The following is a 26,979-nucleotide window of genomic DNA, read 5'->3' as shown; positions in this document are numbered from 1 at the left end:
GCACATGCACCTTCCCCACATCCGCTGTGCCGAGGGAAAGGTGCATCGCTGCCCATGACAGGCCAGCTAGAACTCCCAGAAGGACTCCATGAAGCCCATGTCCTCCAGCAGGCTATTGTTAAAATGCCAGTAGGCTGGCACCAGCATCTCCAAAGAGAGAGAGGCCATCATGACCACTAGGTGGTGGTCCAAGAATTAGGCCAACCAAATGCTAGGGGAGTGGGCCTGGGAAAGATGGTGACGGGAAAAGTAACTGCAGTCCAACTGGAAGTAAAATAACCATTGACCCGCCACCCAAACAAAGGTGAATGTGGTGTCCTCATCCAGGTAGTGGTCGTGCCAGATGTCCACCAGGGAGCGTTGGTCTATTATCTCCATGAGGACATCCACGGTGGCCTGGCAGTGTTTGGTCACCTGCTTGGCCTGCCCAGGACCAGGCACTCACCAGGATCCAGACAGCAGAGTAAGGCAGACGCCTACTGGAAGAAGCGTAGCCTCTCTGTGCCAGATGGTGGGGCACAGACTTTAAGGAGTTGTAACGTCAGACCCTCCACCCGAACTCGGAGGTACAGCATGTGACCCTGCATGAACTTGGAGGTCCCCAGTACCTCAGGCTATAGGTTTGGGGAGAACAGGGTCACCACACCTGCTTGACGAGCTGACAGGTGGCTAAAGTAGACTGTCTCCCCACTCCATCTGCCAGCTAGCCTTGGTGGCTGGAGCGGTGTGGGTCTCCTGCAGGAACACACTGAACTACCGCCCTTCCTGAAGGAAGGAGAGCACCCAACACCTGCAGAGACCCAGCCTACAGCCCTGGGTGTAAAATCTGGGATTCTCTGGCCTGGCACATCTGTGGTCTGGCAGGACCAGAGAGCCCCAGCTGGCCAGACCGGGCGGGCAGTGGGGGAGCACAGCCCCTACAGGACCAGTGCAGTAAGGAGCACATCCTTGGCCAGGGCTGATGGCAAGAAGCACAGCCCCAGCCAGGGCTGGAGGCAGCAGCGCCAGAGACCAGAAGCACAACTCCAGCTGGGGCTGGCAAGATAGGGAGTGCAGCCCCGACCAGGACTGGAGTCAGCAAGGCCAGTAGCTGGGCACACTGTGGAGGGCGCAGCCCCAGTCAGGGCTGGAGGCAGCGAGGCCAGTGACATAGAACACAGCCCCAGCCAGGAGCAGAACCTGGCCTCCCCTTGTCTGGCAAACTCCATGGTTCAAGACAACTTAGGTTCCCAGGGTGCTGGACAAGGGAGGATTGACCTGTAGAACAAGTATTGCAAATGAGGCACTGGGTAGCCCAGGTTACTGCATGAAGAGAAAACATATGGAGGAGGCCCAAGAGGCCCAGCAAGCATACCACAAATGACAGGTTCAGCAGTTCCAGCCATGAGATCAAATCATGGTGCTGGTGCCCACAAGGGAAAGTAAGCTGTTGGCCCAGTGGCAGGGACCCTACAAGGTAGTCAAACCCATTGGAGAGGTAAATTATAAAGTACGGCAACCTGGACACAGAAAGCAGAAATTGATATACCATGTCAACCTTCTGAAGCCCTGGCAAGCCCTGACTCAACCCCAAAGAATGAACCCCCCAGCACAAGTAAAGGTATCTCCTGATTTAACAACAGGCTAAAAGACCTCTGAGATGACCCTCTGGAACCAGGACGTGTTCTCAGCAAAACCAGAGTGAACAATGGAGATGTTTCACCACATAATTACCAATCCTGGGGCCAGAATGACAATGAGGCTGTACTGAGCACCAGCCACAACAAGGGAAGAGATAAAAGCAGAGGTGGAAAAGATGCTGGAGATGGGGATCATCGAGGAGCCCCACAGACAATAGTCCAGCATGATAGAAGTGCAAGTCCCATGCAGCATGGTCGGAGCTCTGCCACAGATTGTGTTTACAAGTTGAAGGGTGGGTGCATGTTTTGCACTTATCAATACATATTTTTATATGCAATAACTTACATAAACCTTCTGCTGAAAGGATGATGCTTAATTTACTTTTAAAGGAGAAAAGGAATTGCCATCTGCAAACTCCAGGGCAGTCACACATTTCCATGGCAGAATTAGAGACTTCCTCCCAATTGCAGAAGGAGAAAAGGTATTGTTTTGAAACCAGGTGCATTCTACCAAAACAGCCATGGAGAAAAGCTGCTGTTAGCCTCATTTATGTTTCTGTTGAGCTGGGTTGTCTGCCAGCACAACAGAATACAGAAGCTGTGAGACGAGAGAAGCTGCAAAGGGCAGCTGCCAGCTAGTTAATTCACCAACTGGTACTACTAGTCTTCCCTCGGCTTGTGGGACACAAAGAACGAAATGCATGAGATTGCTCTTGTCAGGCTGGAGATTTTATTGCCATAGAACCAAGCCTGATCTTATACGGAAACGTGAGCACTTTTTAATAGTTTTAATGACAAGTATGACTCTGTGATTTATTCTGTCTTGTATAATCTAGTCTGCTGATTTACATGTTGACTAACTGGCATTCATAAGAAAATTAACAGTGTTTTCTTTTTAGTGCCTTTGGGTTTTTTTTCTTCTTATAAACAGCTTCACCGTCCCCCATAGAGTTACACATGGCACTCGTGGTCTGCTTTGTTTATAGTCAATAGCTCAAAAGGATCTTTCTCAATAGTGAGCTCTATTTTGTCTGGCTGTAGGAGAGCAAACTGTTTTGAACAAGAATCTTCTCCACAAACTTACGCTGAAACATTTTTAAAAAAGATTTGAAAAGCTGATATCTTGAAAAGTTCAATGTAGTGGTTAAAGCACTGGATTGGGGCTTCAGAGATCTGGGTTTAAATCCTGACTCTCCCATAGACATCCTGTATGATTCCAGGTAATCATTTAATTTTGCTGCTTCCATTCCCCATCTGTGACATCAGGCCATAAATATTTCCATTGATTTTCCTGTTAATTGCAATTATAAAAGCTTAGGAGCAGAAACTGTCTCTTACTATGTGGGTGTATAATGCCTGGCATAATGAGCCCCCATTTGCAGATAGGTGCTACCGTAACACAATCAAAATATTGTTTTATTCTATTTTCATGTTTTTTCTGAGCTTCCTTGTCCTTGCCAGTCCTGAAGCAGATACAATGATAAGACATACTGCTCTCAAGCTTTCAAGACTCAAACTTTTCCAAGAGTTCAGGTGAGGTTGAGATAAGCACCCAAGCTGCGTCTCCTACCATTATGGCAGCTTTGAATAATTGATCACTTTGTAACAGCTTTCTAAACTAAACCCTTTTGGTAATGATAATTCTGATCTGAGATTCTACTGAGTCCAGATCCCATGCTTGGACATTTTGTTATTTCACTCAATAACTGGTTTCTTATTCAGGAAAAGCCAAAATCCATCTTACAAAAGTTGAAAATTATAATTTTAAATGTATGGGTGATAAGGTCTCTAAAGGGTTTAGCATTTCCACAGTTACATCTTTAGCCCCATCATCATTTTTACGTGTTAAAAAGCAGGGGAAATATTTTCAAGTTCCTTAGAGAAGCCTCTTTGATAAAACCATAGTAACCTAAAAGTGATTTTCCATTGCGGCATTGACTTGGTTCTAAATTATCTCCTGAAAGCTGATTACTTTAATTGCTCATTAGGAGATTTATCTGCTAAACCAGTGTTTCTCAAAGTTTTCGGAGGGAAAGTCGCTAGCAGGCCTGAGCTGCTTTGATTACCTAAAGGGTCTGAAGCTGTAGACCCTGAGGTCTCCCATTGGGTATGTCTACACTACCACCCTAGTTCGAACTAGGGTGGTTAATGTAGTCATACGGAGTTGCAAATGAAGCCCGGGATTTGAATTTCCCGGGCTTCATTTGCATGATGCCGGGCGGCACCATTTTTAAATGTCCGCTAGCTAATCCGAACTAGCTGTACACCTCGTTCCACTAGCTAGTTCGTGCCACGTGTAGCCGCGGGCACGGAGTCCGCACTAGCGGACATTTAAAAATGGCGCCGCCCGGCATCATGCAAATGAAGCCTGGGAAATTCAAATCCCGGGCTTCATTTGCAACTCCGTATGACTACATTAACCACCCTAGTTCGAACTAGGGTGGTAGTGTAGACATACCCATTGTCTCTGGTTTGCCATTTCCAGCCAAGGGGAACCACAGGGAGCAGTGGCCTTGGCCAATGGGAGCTGCAAGGCTCCATAGCTTTTACACTTTAGGTAAACAAAGTGGCACCGGCCTGCTAGTGGCTTTTGCAAAGTGGGCGCAACATGGAATACTTTGAGAAACACCAGGGTGGGGGAGTGAGTGGGGAAGGGGAGGCTTCATGGGCTGCTCCTGCCCCAGCACAATCGCATTGTCTGGTTTCTAGCCAATGTTCTTCAAACAGGCAGCACAAAGCACCACTTCCCCTTCTCCTTGGGCTCTTATTCGCAGATGCACATGGCCCCTGCAGCCTGTGCATAGGTCGGGGGAGTAGGCAGAGCAGGGACACTGTCTGAGAAAGTGCTGGGCCTCTGGCCAGGAATCACCCCAGTAAGTCTCCTAGCCAGAGCCTGCCTCTGGCGCACCCCAGTCTCTCCCTCTCCCCCAACCCTCTGCCCCAAGTCCTGCCCTCCCTACCCCACATAAACCAAACTCTCTGCCCCCCTCCTGAACTCCCACCCCTCCCAGACACTGCACCCCAATCTCCTGCTACAGATCACAACCCAGACCCTTGCTCCCCAGTCCCCTGCCCTAGGTCACAACCCAAACTCCTGCTGCCCAGGGGTGCGATACTTGAGCCCTCAACCCCAGGAGGACCCAGCCCATCTCCCTAACCTGTGTCATTCCCACCTTGCACTTCCTAGCCTTCATAGTCAGCCCAGCCCCTTGCAGCTGGTTCAGCACTTGGCTGATCTGGGACACATGGTTGTCCCAGGTCTGGCTAAAGACTCAAATATTGTTGATGTAAGTCAGAGTAAAGTTCTCCATCTCCCTCAGCAGCTGGTTCACTGGGCACTGGAAGGTGGCAGGTGCCCCATTGAAACTGAAAGGCAGGACCAAGAACTCGTGGAGGCCCACAGAGATGATAAATACTGATAAAAGCCGATTTCAGCCTGGCATCAGGGTCCAGAGGCACCTACCGGTAGCCCTGTCAGGTCCATGATGGTGAGGTAGCGAGCTCCACCCAGCTTGTCTAGGAGCTTGTCAGGCCTAGGCATGGGGTAGGCATCGGACACACTGATGGCATTGAGCTTCCGATAGTCCACACAGAACTGGATTGTCCCATCCTTCTTAGGGACCAACACCACAGGAGAGGCCCAGGGGCTGGAGGATGACTGGATCACTCCTAGAGCCAGCATGTCTGGACCTCTCTTTCCAGGTCCTGAACAGAGATCAATGCACAGGGGCATGATTGCCTGTCTCTATTCACTGGACAGTCAGGTCAGTGAGACCGGGCTTGTTAGAGAACAGCTGCTGGTGGAAGTGCAGCACCTCCCTGATCTCTGCCTGCTGGGCAGGGGTAAGCTGGTCATAAAGGGGAATAGAGCCCAGAAAAGAGTTAGCCCCAGTCCCAGGGAACAGATCCCACCAGGGGGTTGTCTCCCTGCTCCTCCCAGGCCTACACACAGCCAGCACCAAATTCTCTCTGCCCCAGTATGGCTTCATCGTATTGACATGATACACCCGCTGGCTGTGTGTCCATTTGCACAGTTCCACCACATAGTTCACCGACCTCGGCCTACTGACCCTGATAACACAGCCCTGGGCTGCAGCAGATGATCTTAACCTCTCGACCCTACACATGCTCCCTCAGGCTCCGGCGCCCAACTTCAGCCACCCACAAGCTCTTGCGGACGACCTTGGCTTCCTGACCATGATAATATCCTCTTGGGCTCCAGGGGCTGATATCAACATCCCAATCCCAGTCGCTCTCCCTGGCCACCAGTGGCTGACATTGGCCTCTTGACCATGACTATGCCCCCTAGGCTTAGGCAGATGACCTCAGCCTCCCGACCTGAATCACTCTCCCTAGGACTCTGGCAGATGACCTCAGCCTCCCAACCTTGACCTCGCCCATTCCCCCATGGGCTATGGGGGCTGACCTCAGCCTCCCAATCCTGATCTCAGGATTATGTTGATGTGGCAGATTATGTTGATCTCCCGTAGGGCTCCAGCAGCCAACCTCAATCTCCCAAACGTGATCCCTGGGGCTTCAGTGGCCGACCTTGGCCTCCCAACCCCTGGGCTCCTATGGCCAACCTGGGCCTCTTGGCCCTAAACATGCCCCCTAGGGCTCTGGCAGCCAACCTTGGTGTCCTGACCCTAATCAGCCCCCGGGCTACAGTGACCAACCTCAGCCACCCAACACAGATCAGTGACCCCAGTGCTCCAGAAGTTGACTCTGGCCTCCCAACCCTGATCATGCCCCACTAGGCTCTGCTGGCTGATGTCAGCCTTCTGACCCTGATCATGCCCCCAGGGCTCCAATGGACTACCTCGGCCTCCTGACTCCAATCATGCTGCCCTGGGTTCCAACACTTGACCTTGGTCTACCAACCTCCAACATGCCCCCCAACCCGATCAAGCCCCCCAGTGCTCTGGGGGCCTACCTCAGCCTCCCAACCCTGTTCATGCCCCTCTCCCCACAGACTCCAGAGGCCGACCTTAGCTTCCTAGCCCTGATCACGCCCCCACCAACTACAATAGCCGACATCAACACTGCCCCGGGCTCTGGTGGCCGACCTCAGTCTCCTGATCCCGATCATGCTTCCTTGGGCTCCCTTCAGACTACCTCAGCCTCCCAATCCTGATCACACCCATCTGGGCTCTGGGGGACCACCCCAGCCTCCTGACCCCAATCGCACTTGCTCCCTCTGACAGATCACGTCCACACAGGGGGCACCAGCCTTGACAGTGTGAGCAGTGCACTGTGGATATGTATCCTACAGTGTTGTGTTCGGTGAAGTCAGAACTGATCCCTGTGCATCTTGCGATTCCCTCCGAATTCTCCCACAAGCCTCTTCAGCTGTAAGCTCTCCATGCTGAGGAACGTCAAAGCAGCACCGCAGCCTGTCCTATGTCCCTGAGCAGCACTCTGCCTGCCACTGTGTTCGTAGTGGTGGGAAGAACAGGAGGATTCCTGTGCTAAACGTCAGGAAAGCTGCTTGGGGCCTTTCATTTTTTAATAAGAAAGGGAGAGGGGAGACAGGAATAGAGGGAGACAGCTTTTTAAAAATGTAGGGACCAGGATTGGCTCAGGAAAATGTCTTCCTATAGAACACCTATAGATTGGGTCCGCCCAGAGGCAAGGATAACTATGCTGGAGAGCTGTGAGCTTTGCAGACTTTCTCCCCAGGGATGGCCTCAAGGGAAAGCTAATTGTCTCCCCTGCTGTTTCTGTACTTAGCTCTTTTTCTTCCTCAGTCAGTGCTGCCCACTTGAAAAGGGCTGCCTTTCCCCCTCTTTTATTGCCTTTTTTCTTCCACGTGCTATCTTTTAATATTTCAAAGCAACTCTTTTCTTTACCTGCCATTATATTAAATATTTAAAATCTTTTCCAAATGTTTCTCTTAGCCTGCCTTTATATAATAATTCTTCTCTAAAGTTTTTAACCAGGTCCTTACTAAATGATCTGCACTCCATAAAACATTTTAAAATGTCTTTTTTCTGCCATGTTTTAATTTGTATATATCAAATGCCTATTTTCTATTTAAAATAACACTGCTTTCCTTTTAACCCTTACTAAAAAAAAAATCTCTTTATGGACACTTTACTCTAAACTTGTCTCAAAATATTCCCTCTCTCCGAACATAAAAAATAATAAACTTTTTTCTCTGAAAATGGACAATGGCTAAACCTAGCCAAAAATCTTTCATAACTTAACTCGCTTTTTTCTACTTTTGCTCTGTACTTGTTTCAAAATACAAATATAATACATTACTCCAAATATTAAAAAAACCCTTTTCTTTCAAATGGCCAACAATGCCAAACCATGACACAAATGGAGAGGGAAGGCAGGACATAAGCCCTAAAAGGGTATTGGAACCCAGTCAAATGTATGGTGATGAATGTTATCAAGGTATATACCGTTCAAATAGGCCCCTTTGCTACTTATTATAAAAGGAATTGCTAATTTGTTAGAATTAAATAGATTTTCTAGCACAGCATTCAATAGTACCTGTAGATTTGTTCATTAAGTTAATGTTCCCAACAGTGCACTCTTAAAACAAAATCTAAGCAACACTATCATAATATGAGAGAGTTTAGATTAGCAATCATGATTTATCCTTTAAAGACTCAATCTTACAGTTCTTTCTCCTGTCTTGCCATGATGAAGTAGTTTTAGGCAGTATTTTTTATTTGTATATTAAGCTTAGTAAAATCACTGATATTAGGAAACTGTGTCTTCTTGAACAACTCCTGTATATTAGAATGTCGCACCTAGTGATATTAGCTTTTTGAAATTAAAAGATTAATTCTACTAGACAGTCTAATTTTATGGTTTTCTTTATTTTATATTTTATGTTATTATAGCCATTTTTTCTTTTTGCCTAGTTCTGTCAGTACTGTAGATCAGTTTTGGCCAATTCATTGTGAGGACCTGCAGTCCTTACACAGACAAATCTCACATTGAAATCAAAGTGCATTTTTTTTATTAGAAACTTCAGAATTAGGTCTTGTTAAATTTGCAAGAATTTTCTTCTGTCTTGAAAAATTGCTTCAACATAAGATAATCAGGAGGGGAATTTTAATCAGAAAAATTCATTTTATGTGAAGAAGTAATATCTTTGAAAAACGTAATTACTACTATTGGGTATGAGCTTCTTAAAATTAAAAAATCATAAATCGCCTTGCTCAGTTAAAGTAACAAATTACGCTTTATTCTTATGCATTGCAAGTGACCCATCAATATTCTAACAGCTGCCATAAAATAGAATTCCATGTGAATTCACATGCTATTTAGAAACCGTATTTTGTTCTTGCCTTTAGATTTTAATCTTCATACTGCTGATTGCTTCCTTTTCTGTACTTTTCATGATACATTGTCTTAGACTGGTTTACTTAATGCAGTATCTATATTAGCATGGATTGGAAACTAGTTCTGCTATGACATGGTTTTTCCACTGAGAGGCATTCCTGGATCTTGGTTTTATTGAATCAGCCATATTTGTAGAATGGGAGAAATACCCTTTAGAAATTAATTTCTCATCTGAAAAAATGAAAGTCAGTTGCCACGGAGTTATACTTGCGTATAAAGCTAAAAAAATGTTTGTGTAAGGTGCTTTTCAGACAGCACAAACTTTGTGACCTTTCAAGCCACAAATAATTATTTCTCTCCTAAGTGATATAATTATGTAGGAATCACCTATGTATTCATGAAGGCTTAAACTGCTCTTTTTATATAACACTACACTGTTGGGCTGAGCAGAGGTTTATAAAGGCCAAACCTTTAGTCAGAGTGGGGGCAACAAAGTGGTAAACAGTACAGCAATTTAGGGGGCTCAGGCTTGGCTGCAAGCCATGTAGCAACTTATAAAGCCACGTCCTCGGTCAGGATGGAGCAACAAGCAAACGGTATAACAGCAAGCTAAGGCCTGTCTGTAGGCTAAGTGGTGCTTGAGTCTCCTTGCTGGTGAAGAGCTGACAAGTGCAGGGGGTTTTGCCCCAACGAGGGAGGCCTGCCACCCAAGTTGAGAAGTGGAAGGGTGGGACACAGGCCACAGCCTCCACAGTGTGCCCTTGTAACCAAGAAGGCTAATGGCATATTAGGTTGCATTAGGAGGAGCGTTGCTAGCAGAACTAGAGAAGTGATTATTCCCCTTTATTTGGCTCTGGTGAGGCCACATCTGGAGTATTGTGTCCAGTTCTGGGCCTCCCACTATAGAAGGGATGTGGACGCATTGGAGAGGGTCCAGCGGAGGGCGACCAAAATGATTAGGGCACTGGAGCGCATGAACTATGAGGAGAGGCTGAGGGATTTGGGTTTGTTTAGTCTGCAGAAGAGAAGAGTGAGGGGGGATTTGATAGCAGCCTTCTCCTTCCTGAAGGGAGGTTCTAAAGAGGATGGAGAGATGCTATTCTCAGTGGTGACAGATGACAGAACAAGGAGCAATGGTCTCAAGTTACAGTAGGGGAGGTATAGGTTGGATATTAGGATAAACTATTTCCCTACGAGGGTGGTGAAGTACTGGAATGGGTTACCTGGGGGGGTGATGACATCTCCATCCCTAGAGGTTTTTAAGTCTTGGTTTGACAAAGCCCTGACTGGGTTGCTTTAGTTTGGACTGGCCCTGCTTTGGGCAGGAGGCTGGACTTGATGACCTCCTGAGGTCTCTTTTAGCTCTATGATTCTATGAGGTAGCTGGCTGTTTCTACAGTTCCCTAATCCCTTGTCTCAGGGTAACCCAGAGCCCATAAGCAGCCCCATGCAAAGGACAGCATGCCCTACCAGCCTGAGTCTCTAGACAGCCCTTGGCTCAGTGTGGCATGGCCTAAGGGCCAAAGTCAGTATACAGTCCTCAATCCTGGGTAGTGTGATCTAAGGGCTAGAGTCAGGATACAACCCTTGGGTCAGGGCAATGTGGCCTAAGGGCCAGAGTCAGGTTACAGCCCTTGGTCCTGGGTGGTGTGGCCTAGAGCCAGAGTCAGTATGCAGATTACGCTGCCCTGAATGGAGGGCTAAAGACCAGAGTCGGTATACAGCCCTCCATTCAAGGCAGTGTGGCCTAAGGGACAGAGTCTGAAGGGTCGGGGCTAGCACCCTGGTAGGGGGACCCAGGCCCTCCCTGCTCCACCGGGTCCCAACTCAGGGCCCTATGAGCAGCAGCGTGGTCTGCCACTCCTGCGGCAGAGAATCCAGCTGAAACATGCTGAGGATGCTTGGGTGGGAGAGGCCACTCCTGCACCCTTCCTGGGTTACTTCCTGCCACTTCGGCTGGGTCAGCATCCTACGTAGCAGCTGGGTTTTCCCTGGTAGCAGCATCTCCACAGGGTTTACATCCTGTCCAGCTCAGGAGCTCTGACAGGAGATCCTTCTCCTTTGCTGGCCAGCTGGGAGGAGCAGGAGACCCGTGCTCAAAGGTCTGTCCATTATGTAGTACAGCTGAGGGAGCTGTTCCAGGAGTTAGGCCGACTGGCCCGAGAGAATTTGCAGAGGGCCCAGGAAGAACAGGCCTGCCAATACAACAAGGGAGCAAAGGTGAGGACCTTCAAGTCCAGGGACCGAGTGCTACTTCATTTACCATCGGCAGAGTCTAAGCTACTAGCGAAATAGCAAGGCCCTTTTGAAATGATGCAGAGAGTGGGACTCGGGGATTAGGAGATACGGCTGCTAGGGAGACAGAAGGAAACCCGCATCTATCATGTGAACCTCCTAAAAGCATGGAAAGAACGAGAGGCCATGATGATCGCCCCGAACCCCCCAGAGCCTGAACTTGGACCATAAGCTGGGGATTCCCAGGAACATTGTCCGGTGGACATTGGGCAAGACCTTGAACATAGCCATCGGGAACAGTTACGGGAGCTAATTGCTTGATTTCTGCACATCCTCTTGGCCAAACCAGGGAAAATCCAGCAAACTAGCCCAGGCCAAAAGGTGAGGGACAATCATTGCCCATTCCCCAGAAAGATGTGGGACACGGTGAAGGGAGAAATAAGCCAGAAGTTAGCACTGGGAGTGGTGGAGAAATTGAGGAGCAAATGGCAGAGCCTGATCATGTTAGTCCCCAAGTCAGATGGGATGGTTAGGTTTTGTGTGGACTTCCACAAGGTGAACGCCATCTGAAGGTCTGATGCTTACCCCATGCCCTGGGTACATGAGTTTCTAGAGTGCTTAGGACAGGCCGAGTTCATCTCAACACTAGACCTCACAAAGGGATATTGGCAAATCCCACTAACTCCCTCAGCGAAGGAGAAGTTGTGTTCTTTACTCCCTTTGGGCTATATAAATTCACATTGATGCTGTTCGGTTTACATGGGGCCACAGCCACCTTCCAGCAGCTCATGAATCGAGTACTGGGCCCACATAATGAATACACAGCAGCATACATTGATGATATAATCATGTACAGCATGAACTAAAGAAACCACTTACACCACCATGGCCAGATATTATGCGCTCTGGGAGAGGCTGGCTTTATGGCCAATCTGGCAAAGTGTCACCTAGGGGAAGGGGAGGTTATGGCCGGTGTGACGGGATGGGCAGCCTCCACCCCACGGAGGCAGACCCGCCCTGCACTGACCCCGCGGTCGCACTAGTGCTCCTGGGGGCAGACCAGGAAGCGCAGGTGGCCTGCGGCCCCTGTACTGCAGCCGCCGCTCAGCTGAGAGGCGGGGGTGGGGCCAGAGAGGCGCGCCAGCCTGTGCCCTGAGAGAGGGCGGCGCTATGCACCGGCCGTGACGTGGGCGTCGGGTGACGTCACGCCGGGCGGATGCCGGCGCGGGTTTTTTAAACCCAGAGGGTAGGCAACCCAGGGAGCCCAGGAGAGCGAGACCCGGGGCAGAGGGGACGCCCGGGAGAGCGAGACCTGGGGCGGGGAGGATGCCCGGGAGAGAGGGAGACCCAGGAGGCAGGACGTCCGGGAAGGGAAACACCCGGGAAGGGAGTCACAGGGCGGGAGCCGGTCCCACTGGAACAGCAGCAGAACCAAAGAAGGACAGTGGGGTAGAAAGTAGCCCAGGGCGGGGCTTGGAGCCGGTGAGCTGGTGAGTTGCGGGCATTAGCCCTGCCGGCTGGACAGGATCTAGCGAACCTGTCCTTAGGGCCCTGGGCTGGGGCCCGTGAGAGAGGGCGGTCCTGGGCCCCTCTACCCCCAAGTCCCGGCAATAGCAGCCGAACCAAGCGCCAGACGCCAGGGTGAGAGCAAACGAAGAATACTTAAGACCTATCCCGGGTGGGGAAACGCTGGCGCCCCACTCGTACAGCCAGTAACAGACAAAGTACAGGCCCTCAAGGACTACCCTAGGCCTGCTACCAAGAGGCAAGTATGGAGGTTCCTGAGGTTGGTGAGGTATAACCACCAGTTTATCCCTAACTTTGTCAGAGGGGCAGCTAACCTGGTGAAGAACCAGCCACCCCAAAAGGCAGAGTGGACAACAGAATGGGAAGTGGCTTTTCGGGCCCCGTGGGACCACCTAATTCAGGAACCAGTGCTCACCCAACCGGACTTCTCAAAGTTGTTCATTCTACAGACAGATGCCCCACTGCTTGAGGTGCTCCTTCAGTGGCCCAATTTATAAGGCATCTACCTCCGCAGCCCAGAGTTTAGCGTTCAAGATCCGCCCACCCTGGGGACCATTACCTTCCAGATGGCTGGAGCTGGTACCATTGGAGTATAAGAAGGATAAGGGCCTTTGAAACTGCGGAGGTCGGGTGGGTCCTCCAGTGGAGTAATGGATAAGGCATCTGCTTCCAGAGCCGGGGGTTAAATAAGGCACCTGCTTCTGGAGCTCTGGGTTGAGGGCTCAGTAAGCTGGTGGTGACTGAGCAGGAAGCTAGTGGTGGCTGAGGGTTGGAGTATCACCCATCCTTGGGTTAGCTACAGCCAGCTTTCCAAGGGAGAGAGCTGGCACCATTGGAAGGTAGGAAGAATAACGTGGCCCATGAAGGTAGGAAGGTTGAGGGGCTCCTCCAATGGTGCAATGGATAAGATACCTGCCTCAGGAGTCTGAGATTGAATGCTCAAGCCCTGCCCGCCCTGGGGGCAGCCACCACCAGCTTCCCGAGGGATAGAACTGGCACCATTGGAAGGTTTGTGGGTTCCTCCAATGGCACAATGGGGTTGAAGGCTCAGGAAGTTGGCACTGGCTGAGTGCGAAGCTTGTGGTGGCAGGGGCTTTGAGACCTGGGCAGCCACCACTAGCTTTGAGAGGGATGGAGCCGGCACTCTTAGAAGGGTAAGGGGGCACATAAAATTAGGGAGGTTGGGGGGCTCCTCCAGTGGCACAATGAATAAGTTATCTTACCAGCAGTCTCTCCCACCCTGGTATCCACGATGTGTTTCAGCTGGATTCCCTGCCAAGGAAGTGGCAGGCTGCTCATAGAGCCCTGGGTTGGGATCCAGTAGAGCAGGAAGAGCCCATATCCCCCTACCAGGGTGCTAGCAACAACCCTTAGACTCTGTCCCTTAGGCCACACTGCCCTGAACAGAGGGCTGTATACTGACTATGTTCAGATCCCATATCACAGTATAGCGATAGAAAAAGACGTGAATTTAGAGCCCGCAAACTGTCTTCACTGCAATCTCTAGCATAGAGTTTAAATCTTCATTCAGCTGTTTTGACACCAATGCTTCTCTGTGAATGATACGAGTCCATTTTATTGAAGAGTTTATAGTTATTAATCCAGCAATAAGACCATTTTGTCGACCCACCATTTCTGTTGCTCTCTCTGTACACACGGATATGCACCACTCCCATTATAATTCATGTTTCAAAATCTGTTCATTTAATAAGTTAAAAATTTATTCCCCCGTTGTTTTAGTGTCGAATTCTTTACAGCAGTATATTTGCTCACTTATTCCTTTTTCCATCTTCATCCTCAATGTATCTGACAAACACCATTAATTGTGTGCAATTGGAAATATCTGTTGATTCCTCAAGTTGCAAAGTGAACTGTTTCTTCTGAATAATTTTTTCAGTAACTTGTTTTATTATGTCTTCTGCCATCTCATCAATTCATATTGTATCGTTTGAATGTGGGATATTTTCAATTTTGATGACTTCTATTTCACTAAACAAAGTTTTTTGGTAGTAACACTAGATATATTGATACCTTCACATTTTCTTGTAAAAGATTCAATTGATTTATCTTTTAATGTAGGATGCTTTGTATTAAGATAGTGATAGAAATGTAGCAGTGTTAGTCTGGGGTAGCTGAAGCAAAATGCAGGACAATGTAGCACTTTAAAGACTAACAAGATGTTTATTAGATGATGAGCTTTCGTGGGCCAGACCCACTTCCTCAGATCAAATAGTGGAAGAAAATAGTCACAACCATATATACCAAAGGATACAATTAAAAAAAAATGAACACATATGAAAAGGACAAATCATTTCAGAACAGGACGGAGATGCGGGGGGGGGGGAGGAACTGTCATTCATGTTAAAATTCGACACTCTCCGGGAAGGAATGAACAAATGCGCAAACTATCTTACCCATTATCAAGATAGCTTCCCCAATTATCACCTCTAATACCATTAGCTCACAGACGTCCCACTCTCCCCACCTCTAATATCATCAATTCACAGATACTTACCTTCCTTCCTTCTCCCCCCCCCCCCCCCCCCGCATCTCCCTCCTGTTCTGAAATGTGATTTGTCCTTTTCATATGTGTTCATTTTTTTTAATTGTATCCTTTGGTATATATGGTTGTGACTATTTTCTTCCACTATTTGATCTGAGGAAGTGGGTCTGGCCCACGAAAGCTCATCATCTAATAAACCATCTTGTTAGTCTTTAAAGTGCTACATTGTCCTGCATTTTGCTTGTATTAAGATGTCATTTCAACAGAGGCGGTTTCATACAGTTGTTAGATAAAGTCTCACAGCAAATCATTCAAAGTGGCAAAGGGGGTACACTTCCGTTTGTAGTAAACCCAAATTTAAGATAGTCAAAATTATAACTGCATGTTTTTCTTATCTCAGAAGAATTTCCATTTCCGCCACTGGTGCATGGTTTTTCAATACAGGTTTTCCTACCTCAAATGTTACTGACATGGTTTCTTGTGTACTACCTTCTTCCAAATCTGCAGTTTATTCTTTGTTTTTACAAGAAATCAGTCAATTTTAAACCCTTCAGTTGTAATTATAAGAAACTAAACTAAAATTGTACTAAGAAATTTTATCACTTAGTTTAGATAGCAACAAATGTAATATTCGACTGTTTATGTTCATCTGCTATGAATGCTGGCTGTTACTGATGCTACCGAGTAGCAAGGCATGCCAAAGATGAACAAAGTTTGCTTATACAGTACTATACTACTCTTCACCCTTTGGCCGATTCCATACCTCCATCTAACCTTGTCTGTATTATATATGAAACCACTACCGGAACTACTTGACCTACTTGAAACCTGTGTTTACTAGAAGCAAAATGGCTGCACCTATGTACATTTTGTGTAACATGTAACATCTCAAAGTTATCCAAGGCAATGGCAGCATAGGGAGCCACTGTTAAACATCACAAAATTCAAACACTCATCAAATGTTGCCTTGTAGTAAACAAACATACTTGGTTGTGTTGCCCTAAACACAATGGTAAAATGGTCTTCCAGCAAAGAATTGTAAGGTGGAGGCACATATCACTCTACATAATACAGCTGAGGGATTGAAGAAGTTCATGGATTCGACCGAGGTTTGCTGATTGATAACATACAAGTAGCCGGGTGTGCGATTAAATTTTTAGGTGTAAAAAATACAAAAATAATAAATCTCTGTAAAACAACACAAAACTTTAGTTTTCTCCAAATTTCGGTTGTGTTGACGTAGCCTCAGATTTCTCTTGAGTACCCGTAAGGGTACTCATACCACTGGTTGAGAAATACTGGATTAGACCAAAAAGAGTGTAGTTAGAAAGAGTGTAGCTGTTTAGGGTACATAAGAGATTTTTCTCTAAAGGGTAAAATATTCAATGGTCACATTAGATCACTCACAGAAAATTAATTATTTGTTAAGCAATATTTATTTACCTAACAATTCCAAATGGAACCAACTGTGGCAGTTTAAACCTAGCCCATGTAATTGAGAAACAAAAGGAAAATACTTTCAATTATTTGAAAGTGGGTCTGGCCCACGAAAGCTCATCACCTATTAAACCATCTTGTTAGTCTTTAAAGTGCTACATAGTGTTTCCTTTTGTTTTAGCAATTACTCATAATTACTGATACTTTTCTATTTACTTACAAATACCGTGTAAATATACTCATCCTTTTGAATTTCTCCTTCATTCACCTGCTGAAAAGCATTTAACATGTTTCAAAACTTACCGGGTCATTTTAAAGGAAAAATTGACCAAAATTTTTCAAAAATTACTACATCTATTTGGAAGATTTTTAGCAATGTTTCTGATGAATTTGGGAAGGAGTAGGTGACAGAAAGAGAGAGATTCATATTCCCTGTAATTTGGCAGAGAGGACACTGTCCTGAAATGTATCCAGAACTGTTGAGAACATTTTGGGCCCCATACTCTCTCATTTTATTATATTCACACTTACGATATATATGTTTTTGGGTGCTGTGAGCCTGTTTTAATTTTCTGTTCTCTTTAATTTAGAGATATCTGCAGTGAAAAACTGCTAATAATCTTGCAAGAACTTGAATGTCATCCTAACACTCATACACATGTCAAATTAAAAAGCCCAGTTTCTATTCCAAAGAAGGATCTTATGGCATAATTTTTTCTTCATGTGGAAGGAAGGCAAATTTCAAAACCTGAAAATGTGCTGTGAAAGGAAATGCACTTAGCTCACCAAGTGAAAACTGGTACCTAATGAAATCAGTCATGATAATTTACGCCACTTTTACTACTTTGAGAAAATTTTACTTTCTTGGAAACCTTGATGCTGTTACGTATGAATATACCAAGTGCCTGACAGTTAATTCTAAATGCTTGAAAAAATTTGATGTGCAACTCACCAGCTTACCAATTCTCCTGCCATGATAATAAATGTGCATCTTACACAAGCTGCAAAATACAGATGAGGATAATGATTAAAAGCTTAGGGTATGACCACAGTGCCGCTTTTTCAATTCTTTTGTTAAAAGAGGCTTTTCTGACATTTGGCCCGTCTAGACTGGGCCAAAAGTCAGAAAAAAACCCTCTTTCAGAAGGCCTCTTATTTCTCATAGAACGAGGAATTATAGGGCTTCTGAAAGAGTGCATTTATTTATGAACTGATTAATTATCATTGCTAATGAGGCAATGATATCACAGCAAAGTATGATTTAAAAAATTGAAAAGCTTTTCTTGTAGAAAGCACTTATTTCAATTTGCAGAAAATATTCAATATTTCCTGAGATGCTAAAAAATACCTTGCATTTTTCAATAGGGCTGTCGAGTAAATTGCATTTAACTCATGCCATTAATTAACTGCCCTTAACTAAATAGCATTGTCCTATGCAATTTCCATATCCAATTTTTTTTTTTAATTTCTGAAAGTATGAGTCTCAGATACATACATATCTAGGCATTTGGCAGATCATTAATTCCAACACAGAAATCCTGAAGATACACCTTAGGGAGAGTTAACAGACTGCTTGGTTGTTGCACCTGTTCTTATATGTGCATAATTTAAATTTAAATCTGAGATGTGCGTTTGACATAGTTTAAAGTAGCAGGACTCATACTACTTTGTATTGCCTAGCCATGTGAATATGAAAAGATTAAAGTTTCACGGTCAATTTGGCTAAAGTGCTATATATTTCATCATGTAAATAAAACACAGCTGTGGAAGATTCTTCCTATCTTGTCACAAACTCGATTTTCAACAGGTTCTGAACCTCTCCTTACCTGCTTTTTTTCTTCTTAAGGAGAGGCTGTTCTAGCTAAACTACTGCTAATAATTAAGCATCAATCCCTTCCAGAAGACTTGATACTACAATATGGTCATCTCACCCATCTGCCATGAGGTTTTAGAAGTGAGTCATTAAGAAGTGAATCTTAAACATCTTCAAATCTTGCCAAAGTCCTTCATTTTCCTTAAACATTTATAACTAAAATTCACTAATAAATTATTGTCGCTAATGTGGCAAGAGAGAGAAAGGCACTGCATTGAATAGGAGAAGAGGTGAAGGAGCATTATATGTAGTCTCTGGGAAGCCAAGAGTAGGGATGTCAACATGTAGACACTACACGATTAACCATTAATCCTAGGCTTTTGCATTAATCTTGTTAAATACTTTATATCAGAGGCATCAAGGGGGGGCTGCTGCCCTTGGGAACTGGGCTTTGAGTTGGCTTCCTATACACATAGGATTTTATAGTAGTTACTCTAAATACCTACACAACTTTTAAACAGATATCATTTCATATTAAAGTATTCTATAGATTTCATAATAATGGAAATATTAAATTATATAGGTTTATTCTCAAAACCTAAAGAAATAACGTAAAACCTAGCAAACATAAAAGTTAAGCCTGACAGGACTTGAGTTAAGTGAATATTTTACAAACTGTAATTTGATGCTCCTACAGAAGCCAGATAAAGATTCTTTGATGCGGAAATGAGTAAAGAGCATATTCGCTCATACATATTGAAAAGTCTAAAATTCTGGGATAATATGACCCCTATTGCCCACAATTTGTATCAACTTTATGCATACTGTCATTAACTGTAATTGTGGCTTACAGCCTTCAGTAAATGTGTATAAATTTTTTGCAGTGATTTGCTGATGGCATTAATTCTTTGAGGAAAGTGGTTCCACAAAATAGTAAAAACAGAAATATCATACTTTTCAAACTTTTATGCTAAGGATTTTACTTCAGTTTTTGTACGTGTTTATTCAGAATCTGATGTGGCTATGTCTAATAAAGTTCTCTTTATAACATCATAGCTCATTTAAAAAGTCAAAACAGCATCTGCATGAAAAGACTACCTAAAGTCACAAATTCTTTTGACTGTCAAATATTTTCTGTTTGCCTGCTCTAAGCGCGATTGCAGCATGTTCTGCTGATGTGTGGAAACCGAAAAAAGCATACATGTTTTGAACAAAGCCAAAAAAAATGTGTAGCTCCCTCATAAAATGCAGCTGCAACAATGCAAATTAAATTTACGGAATGGCTGGACCATGGTATAATAAAGCAGAGGGATTTACATTGTTCAATCTTGCATGTAGTCTTGAACATTTTCCTGCCATTTTCCAAACCTAAATTTGCAATGAATAGTAATGAATTCACTGTAGGTTTTTTGTGTTAAAAAATTGGTCTTCCCTTTCTTCCTTTAGTTCAACAAAATTACCAATATTTTGTACTTCCATTGCTACTTCAGAGTCCACTTGTTCAGCTTTTGCAATCACCATGGTATCCCCACAATACAACAAGTGATCAGATAATTGAGACGCTTCCTCGCCCATACCTTTTGATGAATATTCTCTATTCAATACTTTTTGCTTAGCTTCATCTTTTTGCTTCATCTTCATTTATTTTTTGCATTTTTGACTGCCTGACTCATAGTATCGCTTCATCATTGCTAAAAAATGAACTTGATTTTTAGGCAGATTAAAAACAACTGAAACAGCAGGGGTGTAGCTACAGGTAGGCCATGGTCCAGACCACCTGTTAGGTAGTTCTGCTGAAAGAATAGTCAGGCCCCCAGGCAAGGTGTATGTGTAGGTAGGGAAGTCTGGGCCCCCTCCTCAAGTAAAGGGGGCTGAGCCACCATGGTGGGGCTGGAAAAGAATACTGACAGAAGAGATACGAAGATTTCCATGGCTGTGGAGGATAGCTTCAAGTGGCCCTGCTCTGGTTGGTCTGGAGAAGTGGGCAGAGACCCACATGTGCTCTCCCTGAAGGTGAGGGGAGCACAGTTCCATCGTCCACCTGAGCCTCCCCTCCTCAGCTCTCCATCCCCCGACCGCTCTCCCCTGCATCCATCATCAGCAGCCACTCTCCAGATGGCAGCCAACAGCAGCGCAACATTACAGGGGCTGGAGGACTCAGGAGGAGGGGGCAGCATAGCCACACAGCGAGTTGCAGGAGAGAAGTAGTGCTTTTCCATTTCCAAGCACTGCTTTTCTCTGGCAAATTATGCAGCTACCCTGTGCTCCTCTGAAGTCTTCAAGTCTTTGTTCGTGCTGCTCGCTGCCTTCTGCTGACTCCAACCACAATTTAGGACTATCCACAGTTTAGGCTTACAGGACAAATAAAAACATTCAGAGAGCTGTATCTTGATCACCACGTCATGGTGTTCACTAGAAGACCTACATTATTAAACAAGTTTAAACTTCATCTAGCTTCACAGACAAGAATGATACATGCACACAAATACAATATGAATTTTTGTGGAGGGAGGGAGGGGAGGAGAATGGGTTACAAGCTCTTGAATTATAGATAATTTACCTCATTTGTCATAAAGCATATTTGAGTAATGCATATTCAAATCCACACTTCAGGGTATGATTGGATCTGGTATATTTGGCAAAAGCGGACTAAAAGCACTATTGCAGCTGATTTTGAGATTAAAAGTCAGAAAGCAGCCTAACCCTGCCTTGGAGGGAAGACGTAAGGAAACATGTCTGCTCCTCTTCCAGCCATTGTCACCCTTAAAAGCAGGGGCTGACAGTAACAGTGCTGGCCTCCTAGGAGCTATTCTAAATCTTATGGAGAACTCTCTTTGAACTGCTATCTATAATATTGCAACAGAAGTTTTCCGTTTTTATGCCGTTGTTTTAGAGTGGTAGGATGATGTCAGGCTGTTTTCTGTCATGCCCTAAATCAAAGCTTTGATTTGTCTACAAGTGGTCCTGCTTATTGCCCAACCCCAAGAGACACTGGATCAAGGGAATGACCATTTTTCTAGGGCACTGCCTAAATTACCCCCTTCATAGTACTGAAAACCTCAGTAATTTAGATCTACCACCAGATTATATCAACAGTCCCATAAGAGACTCAGATAGCAGCTAATGCCTCATGCTTTAGAGGAAGGCGTAAAACCTTCATAATTCAACATTATGCAGTTTTTCTATTATAAAACATGCTTCTGGAGAATGCTGAACCAGGACACAAATTATAGGATCAAAAGTGGAAGAAAGAGAGCACTGCAATGCTCTCCAAACAGCCCAGATTAGCTGGAGAGGTTGTTATAGGGCTGTAACAAGCCCAATCTAGAATCATGTTCTTGCCTATATCTTTTTTTCCCTGGCTTTCTAAGGCCAGCTATTTTTTTGGAGGCCAGCTCCATTGCTGGTAATTGTCCTCCTATCCATAGCCATTTCTGCAAAACTGAAGTACATAGTGATCTCTCTAATATTTGGTTGACCCAAATATTAGTCTGTCTGATTTTAGCTCATGTTATCGGCACACAAACTACATTTTTAAAAATAATTAATTTGTGCTAGAACACCCAACACCTTCATGAGACCAAGTGAGAGCCACTAGTAGCTACAACACAATCTCGTTAATAAAGCACCTTATCATGCATAGATCTAGATTGGGCTTGCTACAGAAGAGCATCCTAATACTTTTAGGCTGGGGAGAGGAATGTGCAAGCGAGTTTCAGATACAAAAGATATAGTTATTAGTTTCACTTTTAGGCCCAATTTTAAAAGGTAAACACACCTAAGTCAACAGAAACTGCAAGAGCTCAGCACTACTGAAAATTAGGCCAATAGTTAACAGAGCATTACTCAGTATATAGCACAATATTCATAAGGTTTTATTAGTGAATAGTTTATAACCTTGTGCATTACAGTATATTACTAATTCTTCCAGATGGAAAGATTATATTTAAATGAGAGTAGTTTAGTCTCAGGTTGTTTAGTCTTATTTTTACTATATACTGTAACTGGCACATTTACACAGGTATACTATGAGCGTACTGGGAAACTTAAGTAGTAGCAGTTTCAGATGTATGATGAAAACTTTGGAGAAGGGAGGAACCTTTCTGAAGATATATCTAGACAAAACTGGCTGTTCTTGGGATGAGGGAAGAAGAAGGAAGATAAGGTAGGGTAACATCTGCCCAACTGATTGTTTATAACTTTTGATACTCAAATGCATAGTTTACAATTGTGCTTTGATTCCCAGATGACATGGGACAATCTTGTAGCAGCAATATGAAGAATGGCTTTCCCCCTTCACAAGTCTTTCTGAAATTATACCGTTGTGGCTCATCTGTGGAACTCACTTACTATTCTTGCGTTTGACGCCTGAGGATTAGATCACTGCAAAAATGAACTCTTTGTGGTGCTATCCCTGGTAGGGATATGAATAGCTAACCAATTACCAAGTAAATATAACCCGTAATGGTTAACCCGTACTGGGAGCAATGGCAGATTTAGAGTTAGTGGGGTCCTGGGCGCAACTTCATTTATAGTCCCTCCCGCCCTGGGAACCCCACTAAGAAAGAAAAGATTCAATCTTCTTGCCTTCCCATTTTCATTCTTTTTCTTCATCCTACTCCTATATATTATAAGTAATATGAGAAGGAAATGAAAATACAGTGAGGTAACTTTTTCCACAGACCACTTGAAAATTGAAAAGGACTACTTAATGATCATCCCAAATATTTTTTGTACCATTAGCTAACTATTCTAAACTCCCTTGGATAAGAATTTGGATAGGAATTGGATAAGATAAAAAAAACCCACTTTTCCTTAGTCCACTTGGACAGAATTCTTGGAATAGATTTTGAGAAATTCTGGTCTACAGGAAAGCTTGTATATGTATTAAGCTAATGAGAAAAAATATGTACAAATAAAATATATAGATGAAGCATTAATGGGAAAATAAAATTTATCTTCCTCTGAAGAAACACATTCAACTTGAGAATTTGTTTCTAAACTTTTCCTTTGCAAAAAGCATTAATTAACTCATCATAAGTAATATTTTGTAAAGCGGCTCTTTCAATTGTCAGTATTGCTGAACTTGTCAAATGTTTCTGACTCATCTTGTTTCACACATAATTTTTAACTCATTTCAATACAGAAAAAGAATGAGCACCAGAAGCATTTGTGACAAGTATTGTTAAAAATATTTTCAGAATGTTTTCAACATTTGGAAAGGTTGCCTGCAAACCATCATGTATAACTCTAAACAAATCAACTGGTGATCTGCAAGCATAGACCTCATAATTTTTTGTAAAAATGAATGCAATACTTCATTTCATCTTCAAAAAGACTTGTGTCTATGACCTCTTAGTAGAAGTCACTTAATTTCTTACTGTAGTGATTTTTAGCATCTTCATCTATACTTCTGTAAAAAAATATGCAAAATAAATTAACAATTTAGAGATTCACCTCTACTCTGCAACTGCACTATTATTATGTCACAAATAACAATGACGAGCTCAACGATGATATTCTCTTGTCTTTTTAAATTGATTTCATTGTTTCTAGTTTCATCGAAAAATAACTTATGGCTGTTTTTTATGCTTCACTGCAGATATATCAAAGAAACCTATATTTTCTGTTAATGTTAGTGCCTCTGCTTCCTATAGTCATTTCGGACCTATAGTCATTTCGAACTTCCATCACAAAACTTGTAACCGAGGCTAACAATTGTACAGCATTCAGTAAATTTGTATAGACTTTTTGCAGTGATTTGATGAAGGGAGTAATTCTTTGAAGGGCCACAAAAAGAGCAATATTAGTTAAAAAAAAAAAAAAGTGTAGCTTCCTCATAAGATTCAGCTGCAGCATTTCAGATTAAATTTAAGGAACAGCTGGAACATGGTATGAATAAAACAGAAGGATTTACATTGTTCATCTTGCCTGTAGACCTGAATATTTTCCTGCCATATTTGCAATGTTATCACAACTCTGCTTATGACTATTTTTGATGTCCACACTTAATTTTCAATAATTTCCAAAACCATTGTCTCTAAACGTTCGGAAGTGTAGGATTTTAGTGGGACAAAACAAAGAAATCGCTCTCACACTTCACCATTGCCAGTCATGTATATTAAAATTAATGTTAATTGGTCTATATGACTCACATCTGGTGTTGAACTGACTATTTTGGAATTGTTCTTGGCTGCCTTTATTTCATCAGTGTCTGAACTGCTCTACCATTATAGTAGTGAATACGTGTACATTTGGTGTGTTAAAAAGTTGGTCTTCCCTGAGCCACAAATACTGATGGTTTTTCAAATGTTCATTGAGAAAATTGTCAAGATATTCAAGGCAGATTAAAAAATTAACTTTTCAGTTGGTCAGAGGTAGTCCCAAAGAAGACAGCAATTTCACTGTGGCAACAATACGTCTCAGTAAAACACTCCAATAAAAACACTCCTTCTAAAACTGAGCCAATAACACAGAAGCAATTCTTCCTGATAATTTACGTCTTTGAACATACTTACACATAGCATTCATATGAGCTTTGGACGTTTCATGGTCAGCACTATCTCTTTCAACATTTCTCCAATTAGAGTGTCTGTCGATCAATGTTTGTTTTCTTTATTATGGTCAGGGAATAATTTGCAAACATGACAGCAGACAACATTGGTGGTTTCTGAAAAAATCAACCAATTTCTCATGTCTGTGGTCCCATTTTTCTTCATCCTCAGAAAATGGAACTCATGAAGACCTCTAAATGGCTTTTGTCCTCTAAGCTCATCCTCTTTTCTCAAATTGTCCATATTACCTATATTTTTTAGTTTATTTATTAAGAAATAGTCTATCATATCCAATTAAATAGATTTTGGCAATAATGAAATGTCTTCGGGGTAGGTTTTCTCTCTTACTTTGAGAAAATTAACAAAATATTTTGTAGTTCCAGTGCCACTTCAGTGTCCAGACCTGGGTGCAGGCCACAGACACAGGAACTAAGGGTTTAGGCAGGCCTGCTGACAGAATAGCAAGGCCCCTGGGCGAGGTATGGGGGGAAGGCTGGGCCTTGAGTAGAAAGGGCAGAACTGGGGGCCCAGTGCAGGAGCAGAGCCGCTATGGTAGGACTGGAGAAGAAGACTGACAGAAGAAATACAAAGATCTCCAAGACTGTGCAGGATATCTCTGTGTCATGGGGAGACATGCCAGGGCACAGTAAATCTGCCCCTGTTATCAATGATTCATTAGTAATAAAAATCTTATGCAGAAGACTGTTCAGAAATTAAGACACAGAAAATGAATTATAATTTGTGGTGATATGTATACTTCTATTACACCTAGAGAGTAATTAAACCTTTGAACCTCAGCTAGTTTGTTTCAATCAAAAGTCTGTTTCCCTACTAATCCTCACACATTCGTGTTCTTCTGGTGGGGTGAAAGCTTCTTTTACCCTTTGATATATTCCAGAAGTCAGGCTCAAGCCTAAGTCTCATCACTTGTCAATTTCTTGTGGCCCTTTTATTTAACATGCATCTGATACCACTCCCTTACAAAAGAATGGTCTTGTGACTTCACTGCTTCAAAACAATTTGATATTCAGTAGTCCTAGCCAATGAACGAAGAATCCCAAAATGTACTATTGAAAGAGTTCTAGGATTGGGTAGTAGCAATTCCACTGTTAGGACTGAAACATCCATTCTCCAGGACAGCTCTCCCAGTCTTCTTAAATTCATTTGAGGAAACCCTGGAACAATTAGGTATTTTTTATTTAAAAGCTCTTCAGCTAGATTATACCAGACAGAATTAGAACAGTGTTTTTCACAGCATATTAGGTTTGCCCTCCAGTTTATACAACCTTAAAAAGACTAACAATATTTTTGGTAACCTCATTAACCTTTCAAACTACAATAATACATTGCCATATTCAAAATATAAACTGTATCCATTAAGTCAATTGCATAGCTGCCTTTCACATCAGTAATACTGAATCAGGTTGTAACTGAGGGTTTAGCCCTCTGAGACAATCCTTGAGGGCATTTTAGATCATATGCAATATTGGAAAGAAAAAAAATAAAGAAGTGGAAAACTGAAGTGAACTTTGGGAAATGAGTATTTCTGAAAATGACCATCTAATCAGTCTTGCCCAATTACAGAGTATTCTGCCCCTCCACAGAAAATTAATACTGAATTCAATTCATGCAATAGAGCATTATAAGGACTGTATCTGAGTTCAGCCACTGTTGTTCTAGTGGGCATCTAGCATAGACCTCTAGTCTGGAAGGATGAAGTAGAAAAGGTTTTTCTTGGACAAGTAACCATAGTTTTCAGCTAACATACTTAGCTATTATGGGATCAGTCTCTGAACAGTCTAGGGTCTACTCAAAGAGCAATTTGGTCGTGCACAGAAATTCCAGGAATCCTGCTGTTGAAATTGCATGGTCATGATCTTTCAAATCATTAATTTGGTTGTATTAATCCAGGATGGTTGGGAAAAGGTAAATATAGTATACCACCATTTAAAAAGCAAGGAAAGGATATTCCAGTGAGCTATAGCTGGA

Source organism: Pelodiscus sinensis, chromosome 6, assembly GCF_052426305.1.
Source record: "Pelodiscus sinensis isolate ZL-2025 chromosome 6, ASM5242630v1, whole genome shotgun sequence".
In the NCBI taxonomy this organism is placed as follows: domain Eukaryota; kingdom Metazoa; phylum Chordata; order Testudines; family Trionychidae; genus Pelodiscus; species Pelodiscus sinensis.
This window is presented reverse-complemented; position numbering follows the sequence as displayed.